Source organism: Grampus griseus (genome assembly GCF_964374135.1).
Source record: "Grampus griseus genome assembly, chromosome: 6".
Taxonomy (NCBI): Eukaryota; Metazoa; Chordata; class Mammalia; order Artiodactyla; family Delphinidae; genus Grampus; species Grampus griseus.
In genome coordinates, this window is record NC_139000.1 from 112,785,072 (window position 1) to 112,795,864 (window position 10,793).

The following is a 10,793-nucleotide window of genomic DNA, read 5'->3' on the forward strand; positions in this document are numbered from 1 at the left end:
CTTTGGTTTAACATTCAGCAGCAGAGGGCAGGGTTCCCTGAGGCAGGCCATTATGTATAGACAGTATCGTTTTAGTGAACAAAAGCAGCAGAAAGCAAAGGTTAAAGTAGAAGAAACAGATCCAACACGTAGTCAGATTTCGCTCTTCCCTGTTACAATTCCCCACTGTCAATGTCCTTTCCACAGTCTTGTGGAAAAAGAGGTGACGGCCCTTCTAATTGCTTTGTCAGATGGATCTCTCTGGGAGTGTCCGCCATCGGTGCCAGTGTTCTGTTCCTCTCTGGAAAGTATCTCCTTTACACCTGTAGCCTTAAAAAAAACAAAAAAAACTCACAACCTACAAGTTGAGAGTTATAATCTATTCAGTGAGAATTTTGAGGGCTTCAAGCCTGGAAGGCAGCATCTCAAGTTAACGAATTCAGCATTTTTCTCTGTATGGGAAAACGCAGGAGTCTGGGCTCACTGAAATCACTCTCTTGATATGCACCTCAGCTATCTGGGGCCTGTATCCTGTATTCTCATATCCTGAGTTTCCTCAGGGCTCACAGGCCCACGTTGGAGGGCTGAAATCGCTAATGACTGATGTGGCAGGAAATATTCCATTTCTCATATCCTCTCCTCTTGGTCAGGGTTTTGACCAATATTTGGGAGACATTTCAGGATCAAATTTTGTCCCACAGCGCTGGGAGGCTCATCCCAGGTCAGGCGAAAATTCTTGATATGTCACTCCAGGTGCTACACTTTGGATTAGGCCCTACTGATAATTAAACATTCTCTGGATCCTCTATCTAATTATGATCCAGGAGACATTTTCCCTTGTTGCTTCTTCCCATAGCTAGAATCACACTATTACAATTATCTTATGTTATAAATGTGATCTACTTCCTCAAGGTGTTTAGCCATAGAAGTTTTGTTGGAAGCCTGGTTACACACTGGGTACTGTAAGAGGCAACAATCTTATAACATAGACAGGATAGAAGTAATGCAGCTAGTAACATTGACAAAGACATAGTGCAGCAGGGAGATAACAAAGTACAAACAATCTGGCTTACAAAGGTATAATTTACCAAATTATTGTAAGCCATAATTAGCTTAAGGGGAAGGTTTTCCTTACACCTAGAAAACACAGATTTACCCAGTCATTTTTCAGATAGAAACCATAAAAATTATAACCATATTCACCACTTTACTCAGTTCTATGTAACTAATCGTTCTTGTTAACAGCTTTATGAAGCCATCAGGTTTCCTATTAGAATTCTTCAGTTTCTTACCCAGTTCAGCATTATGGTCTGAAAGCCAGAAACTTGTATTTATCTAGAGGTCCTTTCTGTAAATCTTCTTGGAGAGGAAGCATTTTTGCCAAGGCATCAGAGTGAAACCATAACTGTCTATAATGACAAAAGACTTAAGAAGGCACATTTAAATCTGATTACCATGCAATTGACAAAGTAATTTGGTTACTGTTGTGACATGTAAAACTTTCAGATAATAACTAGAATTATGACTGATACATTTCACCAGGACATACCAAATTTTAGGAACTCCATATAATCTCTAGAATACCTGTATCATTTGCCATAAAATATAACCTAAGAAGATTTATTACTTATTTGACAACACTTCCCATGTAATTTAACATACCAAGTGAACCTAATTAGTTAATATCTCTCTTTAGGGTGTTTCAGGGGCCCTTTGAAGCATCCCAGAGTTAGCCAGAGGTCAAAGGAACTTTATTATAATTTGATTTGGGAAGTTTTGTCAAAAAAATATCAAAAAGGTCTAAAACAGTCAGATAGGGTCACTGTGAAACAATAGTTATTCACTTAGCCGAAGTAACAATAAAAGATTTCAAAGGCAAATACAGAACCAGATCACTTAAAAGGTAGAGAAACTTAAAATTTGTTATCAAAGGCAGTTCACCATCTTAAGAAACCTTGTCATCTTAACAGAGAGAAAAGCCAAATTCAAGTTTTGCACCAACTTGCTTTTAAAATTTATTTACTCAGTTAAACTTATTTTAAACGTAGTGAATCCTGACCATGTACAAAACTCTTTTCTTGGGGTTCACTTTCCATAAACCTTCCATCACTTAACTTATTTTAGCACTATTCTAACTTTCAAGTTGTTGAATATCTGGAGAGATTAATTTTAGATAGACATTCCTAAAAGATAATTATTTTTAAAAGTTCACCTAAAGCTCTTATTTCATTTGCATTTTCTTTCCTTAAAAGTTTCTTCACATCAAGTTACTTTCCTTGCTGACAAATTTGCAAGAGACATAACAAGATTTTATTTAGCTTATATAAAACCTAGGCACAATAAAAGTATTATACTTAATGCTGATGACTCTAATGACATGTCTATATTAATTGGATTAACAAACAGTAATACTGAATATTTCTCAGTTCATGTGAACCTGAAACTCATTTAGCTTAATTTTTCTTACATTTAGAATTGTTTAGTTTGTGAGTGCTTACTTTTCTTTAAGCCAGTGAAATAGAGTTAATCCACAAATCAACCTCAGCAATGTTATACAAATACAAAGACTCGTACAAGGAGACAAACAGAGACATCACAGTTTCCATTTCGAAATTTCAGCCCTGAGTCAGGTACAGCAGTGTAAAGCCCATCAGTTTACAAAAAGAGGTTGAATTAAGATTAGGTTTCTGGCAGATGGAACAAATCAAGCTCACTTGTCTAGATGGCTGAAGTTTTACAGAAAAGACACTTAGGTTTTCTATTTATCCTTGACAAGTCAATTTCTAAATTACCTTACCCTCTTTTTAAAGATTGCATTTTAAAAAGATGGAAGAGATGAGGATTCCTGAGAAGACCAGGTAGGACATTTGCATCTCAAAGATACAGGCAAGTTTTTCCTAGCATGACTTTGTTTCCCCTTTGTTTAATATGTACAAGCCTCTTAAGATAAATAGGGAAGGTAATCAGTCAACTTGTTCCCCACTGTCAAAGTTACCTGGGGCTCCTGTGGGGAAATTAGAATCGGATGCCTCAAGTCCAAGGGAGCCCCCTGACCTCTTATAGGATGTTGGCACAAGGGAAATTGCCCTGCTGCAGAAGTGGCTCTTGGTCCAAATTGTGTGTCCTGTCGGGTCTTAGATGGTGATACTAAATCAGGCTCCTGTGCTCTGGAGGTTAACATAGAAACTTCTATTTGATCCCCATGGGTAGGGGAAACAGGAGGCAGTGAATATGATGGCAGCATGGGGTGGGGGGGCAGTTGGAACAACTGCCAGTGCAGCCTGCTCTTTTGCAAAACACTTCAGTGAGATCATGTAATAATTGAGTGAGCCATTCAGGGGCCATTGCTCTTATGATCTTAAATATCGGGCCCACACCCTATTACAATAGTACATCATGTCTTTCTTAGTCATAGGCTCATGGCTATGTTTCACCCATTTATCTAATATACGTCCCAAAGGGCTCTCCTTCAGGATAGATGGAGTATTTCCCATTTTTATAAGTTTGATAACACCAAAACACAAAAGGCGCAAACAAATTCCAACACAAAAGGTCCAAACAAACTCTGGCATTGATGCACACAAAACCAAGATGAAAACCAACAAGCCGATTCCCGAATTGGGTAGACTTACCCTACAAAACCAACGAACTAGATCCCAACGAACTGTCTCCAAATCGGATAGAGTCCAACAACGATTCCCCCCTGGAGGAATTGTACCTGGTACCTGTTGGAACAGTGTACCCCAATCAAACAAACTGGCTTATCCCATAAAGAAAAAGCCCAAATTGAGAGGGGAATATGTTCCCAGTATGCACGCCAGAGTGACTTACCCTACAAAGTCGAGTCTGTTAACTCGCAACACAAAAGGATACACAAAACCAAAACAAGACCAAGACCAAAACAAACGAACCGGTTACCAAATTGGGTAGACTTACCCTACAAAATCGAGTCCGAGGACTTGCAAAAGTTGGTCGGTTCCTTGCTTCAACTGCCAAGCGCTGGGGTAGCCGGTGCTGCTTCAGGGAATTTTGAAGGGAAGATCCTCAGGACAAATGGTCCTGGCAGCTGCTAGGGCCTTGCCCCAGTGTTCCCTCACTGGGGCCAGCTATCCACGAGCAGCAAGGTTCCTGGCTGGCTCGCCAAATTTGTTACCAAGTCCATGCTGCTCTGCTCACCTCACAACAAATAAATCGGAGACAAGGTGTTGAGGCAATGAATACGACTTTTTTCGGAAAGGCGGCAGACTGAGCAGATGGCAGACTAAAGTCTCAAAATAACCATCTTCTCAGGGTTTGGATGCCAGTTTCTTTTATAGCACAGAGAGGGGGAGATGAGGAAGTAAAGTAAAAGACCATAAGTTTTGCAAATATCACCTGGAGTGGCCAGCCTCGGGGAGGTGATGTGTTAATTTCTTCTTTCTTGCAGCCATCCGCAGGTGGGCAGGGTCCGGATGTTTCCCTGAACAAAGGCACTTTGGTTTAACATTCAGGCAGAGGGGCAAGGTTCCCTGAGGCAGGCCATTATGTATAGACAGTATCCTTTTAGTGAACAAAAACAGCGGAAAGCAAAGGTTAAAGTAAAAGAAACAGATCCAACATGTAGTCTAATTTGGTTCTTCCCTGTTACAGGGTCAGTGCCCTTACAACAGAGACTGCAGAGAGGTCCCTGCCTCACTGCCAGTGAGGACATGGTGACAGATGGCTGGCCGTGAACCAGAAGATGGTTTTCAGCAGACACTGAAAATGCCTGCGCCTTGATCTCTGACTTCCAGTGTCCAGAACTGTGAGAAATAAATGTCTGTTGTTCATAAGCCACCCAGACAGACTAAGGCAGCCCTTAATTACCTCCTGAAAGGCCCTATTCCAAATACAGTCCCATTGTGGGTGAGGGCATCAACAGATGAACCTTGTGGGGGGGGTACAGTTCAGGCCCCAGCACTGAGGCCTATTTTAGTTAGAAGTTTTGTGTGTGTCTGAGGAGCCCCAGTTTTCTGCTCGGCATAACTCAGGGGATGGGTCTCTGCAGCTGTGGATGAGGAACAGCAGGCTGTGATCATTCCAACAAGACCTGCAGCCACACGGCAGGACCTGGAGATGCAGGAGCCATGGGTTCAGGCCCATCTCAGATGCTGACACACGGTGTGGAGTCTGGCTTCCCCAGGAGAACCTGGAGGGGTGGGACCGTGCAGAGTCCCAGTGAGTCAGGGCACCGAGGAGGGGCCTGAGCCGGCCAGGGCCTCTGACACAGACCTGTCGGATGGGGGGCTGGGATGGGGAAGCTCCCGTGAGTCTGGGAGATGCAGCAGGTGAGCTGACCCTCCAGCCAGAGGGCAGAGGTAGAAATGGGATGCTGGGGGCAGTGGGGCGGGGGGTGGTCAGAGGACTGAGGCCAGACTCAGAACCCCTTCTGGGACACTGAGCCTGGCAGACATGCTGCCCTAGGGGCTTGATCTTAAGTATCCAGAGCTGGCCTTACACTATTAGAAAGTTGGGGGCAGATTTTTTAAAAAAAGGAGTTTCATAAAATTTCAGGGTTACACTCTTCCATGGTACTTCCTGGTGAAATGTCCAAGCTAAGTGATCTCATCAAGGAGGAACATTTGCCTTCACTAGCAAATCTCCTTCATCAATCAAAGGGATCTCTTAAGTCAAGATTTGTATTCTTTATGTATAAATAATGCTGTCTCCTAGCTAACCCTGTAACATACTGATGGATAGTAACTGTAGTTATCGCTCTTGGTAATATTCCTTAGTTATTATTCTTTTACTTTATGAGCATTAAGACCTCAGAGGAGCCTTCTCTGACCTCAGACCCCCACTAGCAGACTGGATCAAAGCCCTCTGCTAGCACCCTGTCCTTCTGCCTTACAGGCCTTCCCACTATTGCAATGAAATAGCAATTGCATGATTAATTGTTTCATGCCTGTCTCCCTTGGCAGATTATTTTCCCAATGAAAGCAGCAACCAGGTCTATTTTAATCATAGCTACAGGCAACACTGGTTCTTACCCATAGTAATAAATTCTTTTTAAATGAGTTATTTCATTCCCTCATTTATTCAACCATTAGCTAATCATTTAGTGTTCACAAGCCCTAGGAACTAAGGAACAAAACGTAATGTGATCGTGTCTGCATTCAAAGAGCTCACAATTTAGTGCAGAGAGTTCTTAACCCGTGAAGGTAAAGTTCCCCTTGAGAACCTGGTGAAAGAAGTGGTCCCTCTTCACGGAAGCTACTTATTTGAAATGGATGCAAGATTTTATATGTGACTTGCGGTGTTCACAGATCCCCGGAAGTCTATTCAGTGTTTTCCTAAAATTTCCTGAATTCAGAGGTCAGGATCCTTCCACGAAACACAGACTTAAAGACGCACACACAAGTTAAGGAGAGGGAGGAAGGAGGGCGTCAGCGTGTCCTGCTGGATCGGGAAAGGCTTCCTTGGAAGAGATGCTTGGGCCGTGTCCTGAGTGATAAATCTGATGTCACCAGGAGAAGAAGGGAGAGCCCTGGAGGTGGGGCAGACAGCATTTGAAACCACACAACCCAGAGTGGGACGTGAACCCCCCGTCTTTTAATTGAGATCACACACCTGGTCTCAGGACTTAATGAAGCTCAGGTCCTTTATGTCTCATTGCAGAAAGAATTCAGTGAGAGAGAAAGCGATAGGTAAGAGGTGGGTATTTTTAGAGAGGTACACATTCCATAGACAGAGTGTGGACCGTTTCAGAAGGCGAGAGGCCCCAAAATATGGGGTGGTTAGTTTTTTAGGCTGGGTAATTTCATAGGCTAATGAGCGGGAGGATTATTCTAACTATTTGGGGGAAAGGGTGGGGATTTCCAGGAATTGGGCCACTGCCCACTTTTTGGCCTTTTATGGTCGGCCTCGGAACCACGGCGCTGGTGGGTGTGTCACTTAGCTGATGTGTTACAATGAGCGTATATATATACACGGAGAATCAAGGTCCACTGGAAGTGGAACCTTCCTCGATCTTGAGCCTAGTCGGTTCTAACCAGTTTATGTCCTATCCTCAAGGGCTATGTCCTTCTTTGAGAGGTTGTGCCCTGCCCCCTTCCCTCCTGCCTCACGTTTGGAACAGCACGGAGGTGGGAAGGGACATGTCGCTCGGGGAATTGCAAAGCCCTGTCCCATAGGAGCAGTGATAGGAAGAGTGCGGTGGGCGAGGACGAGCAGGCGGGAGCGGGGACCAGATCGGGAGGGCGCAACCTTGTCGTGCGCAGGGTGGGGAGCTGCTACAGAGCCTTCGTGGCGGGGACAGAGGAGCGGACGTGACTTCAGGGGGAGCCCTCTGTGGAGGGGAGGGCAGATGGGAGGGCGTGATCCCGGGGGACCGGCGCCCAGCTGTTCCAGTCATTCAGGCCCAGGGCCCGGACGCGGGCCCGGCTCTGCTTTTGGAGAGGGTGCAGGCTGGAGCAGCAGCGGGACTCTGCTTGGAGGTGGCCTGGGTGCCGGAGGGTAGGGATAAACTCCAGGTTTTCGCCTTAAGCAGTTGAGCGCTCAGCGGGGTAGGTTCAGAAGGCGTCCTTGGGTACAGATGCCCTTCTCTGTGGCATGGATGCCAGCTCAGCAGAATAAGAGTGCTCAAGGACACATTTTCCCCATTCAAGATGAAATAATCTTCTGTAAATCGTGAAAAGGACGTTCCTTACAACTTAGATGACCTGGCAGACTGGCTAGAAGAATGTCAAGAGAAAACCGATGCTGCTTTTTCATCACGAAAGTTGTATCTAAGGCGGCTTTCTAATCTCCCTCTTGGGAATAAGAGCACGGGCTGTACTGAGGAGCTGGGCTGTCCACGCGCCGTCTGGGCACTACGGGTCCCCACGGCCTAGACGGCTGGGAGGAGTCGTGGGCCTGCTAAGTTGGAGATGCTTAGTACAGCGTGTTATGTAGAGATTTCCCCCCAAATATCAAACCATAATTATGAATTTCTTATTAATTTCTGTAGATTAGGAATCTCGGGTGTTGTAAATCTTGGCTTATAAGAATACCCATGAAAGAAACCCACTTACAGTTAGCTGCCGTTTTAAACTTCATGTACAAGGACAGTGGGCTTTCAATTAATTTTTTTAATAACAGTTTTATTGAGATATAATTCACATACCATATAATTCATCCATTTAAAGTGTACAACACTTTCAATTAGTTTTTGTTTACCTTAAAAATATAATTTTTTCTAAAATTCTTCTTGCACTTAAATGGTATTCTGTTTGTGATAAGAAAAAAGAATACAAAGTATGTACATTTAAAACTGTGTACAATAGTCTTTATACATACGGAATTTTCTTGTGTTACTCCAGTTATTGGAGTCAAGAGAAAAAATATTCTTAGGTTGGTTTAGATTAAAGTGTAAAATACAGTCAACATGTTATCACAAAAGTGACATGTGGCGTGAGAAGGAAAGACCAGAGGTGACCCATCCTCATGGCTTTCTTCACTGTCCTGCTGGGGAAGGAGACCCAGATTAATTTACAGACCCTCATTTTACTCTCAAGGGATCCGGGAGACCCTCCCCTGCTGCAGCCCTCCTGCCTGATGGCTGATTTGTTGTGATGAGTGTCCTAAGCTGGGATGCACTAAGGGGGGGAAATTGCCTTGGGGTTTAAACCGAAGTAAGTGGCAAAAGAGCAGCTCCTCCTAACAATTTGTGTGTATACACAGAGAGGAACATCGGAAAGCTCTGAGAATGTGAATGTCACCTCGTCTCCTCAGTCATAATCTTCGTGGTAGATGCAATACATCTAAAAATCAGGGTTTTTGCTAAAACAACATGCAGAAAAAAGTATAACCTATTTCCTATTGAAATTAACCTTCCTATTGAAATATAACCTTTTCCTATTGAAATTGACAGAACTTGTCACAAGGATTGAACCTCTCTGCTTTGCCCCATGATGCTGGATGCCAGGAATGTACTGATAATTGGCATTCAGACTGACCCATATACCGGTAATTTGTCTAAGACAGGTTTTCCAGGGTTGCATATGAGTGTGTAGTCGCACAGAGGCTTAGACAAATTTGGTCTAACCCACCCTGATATACACCATGTTCTTAAATTCAGCTTTTATCTTGTGACTTCTGGGGTTAAAGCGCCTCCCGGTTTAATGCCTGCATCTGGTTTTAAAGCCTCTGTAACCCAGCACTATCCCAACTTTCCTGTGATCAGGCTTATCTCCTCAACGTTTCAAGTACCCAAAGACCCGTTCTTGTGTCTGGATGTTTGCTTATATTGTTTACATTCCTACTGCGCTCACTTTTAATAAAGTCTGTTCTGGTGTTCTGTCCTCTAATAAAAACAGATGCTATAAAATGACCTTACAGTATAGTTTTTTCATGACAAGCAAGGCCCACTGTAATGCTTAGGGTGCCTTTTATGAGACCCACGAGGAGGAACCATCACTCAGACCTCTTCGCTGTGCAACCAGTATATTCACTTCTTATAGAAATTACAACTTGTAATGAATCGTGTGTCCTTATTTTCTTTGACCACTAGGAATCTGGGCATCACATATGCATCTCTTCTTTAGTACTGCAGAGATTCTTACAGCACGGCTTGATTTTTATAGCCTTTCCCCTGATCCCATGTTATTTTCCTTGCCTTGAGGGGTGAAGGTGGTCTCCTTTGCCTTTTAAAATTTACCCATGTATTTTTTTTTAAAGGGAACACAAATTTGTTAATCTGACAGCTCCTGTGGGTCAGCAGTCCTGGTGCCACGCCTCACATACTTGGGGTCCAGGTATGGCTGGTGCCGGATTCTCACCCGAGGCTTGGGTCCTCTTCCTATCTCACTGTTGGTTGGCAGAACACACCTCCTTGTCCCTGTGGAAATGGAGTCCTTATTTTCTTGATGGTTTTTAGCTGGGGCTTGCTCTCAGCCTCCGATGAGCAGTTCCCAGCATAGCTGTTTGCTTCCTTCCTGGAGGCCGGCAGGAACATGTCTCAGGCCCTGAATCCCCCTCAGGCTTCAGTGTCTTTGTCTTTTTTTTTTACAAAAAAAATTTTTTTTTATCGCAGTCTAGTTGATTTACAATGTTGTGCCTATCTCTGCTGTATAGCAAAGTGACTCAGTTATACACATTACATTATAGACATTCTTTTTTTATATTCTTTTCCATATGGTTTATCACAGGATATTGAATATAGTTCCCTGAGCTGTACAGTAGGACCTTGTTGTTTATCCATTCTAAATGTAATAGTTTGCATCTACTAACCCCACAGTCCCAGTCCATCCCTCCCCCTGTCTCTGCCTCCCTCTCCCCCTTGGCAACCACAAGTCTGTTCTCTCTGTCTATGAGTCTGTTTTGTAGATAGGTCTTTGCAGTGGCTTAATGTTTGAAATTACTTTGTGGCTTTTTTTGGTAAATATTGAAATGTAGCAATAATGTCTTTTGAATATTACCAAGCCCGTGAGTCCTTGAAAATATTTTTTATATATACAGTAACTTTATGTGTAAATATGTAAGCAGTGCAAGTGTATTAGAATCCATATTTTAGATTCCACATATAAGTGATGTCATATGGTATTTTTCTTTCTCTGTCTGACTTACTTAATATGATAATCTCTATTGCATCCATGTTGCTACAAATGGCATTATTTCATTCTTCTTTATGGCTGAGTAGTATTCTATTGTATATATGTACCACATCTTCTTTATCCATTCATCTGTTAATGGATATTTAGGCTGTTTCCATCTTTTGACTATTGTGAATAGTGCTGCTATGAACATAGGGGTGCATGTATCTTTTTGAGTTATAGTTTTGTCTGGGTATATTCCCAGGAGTGGGATTGCTGGATCAT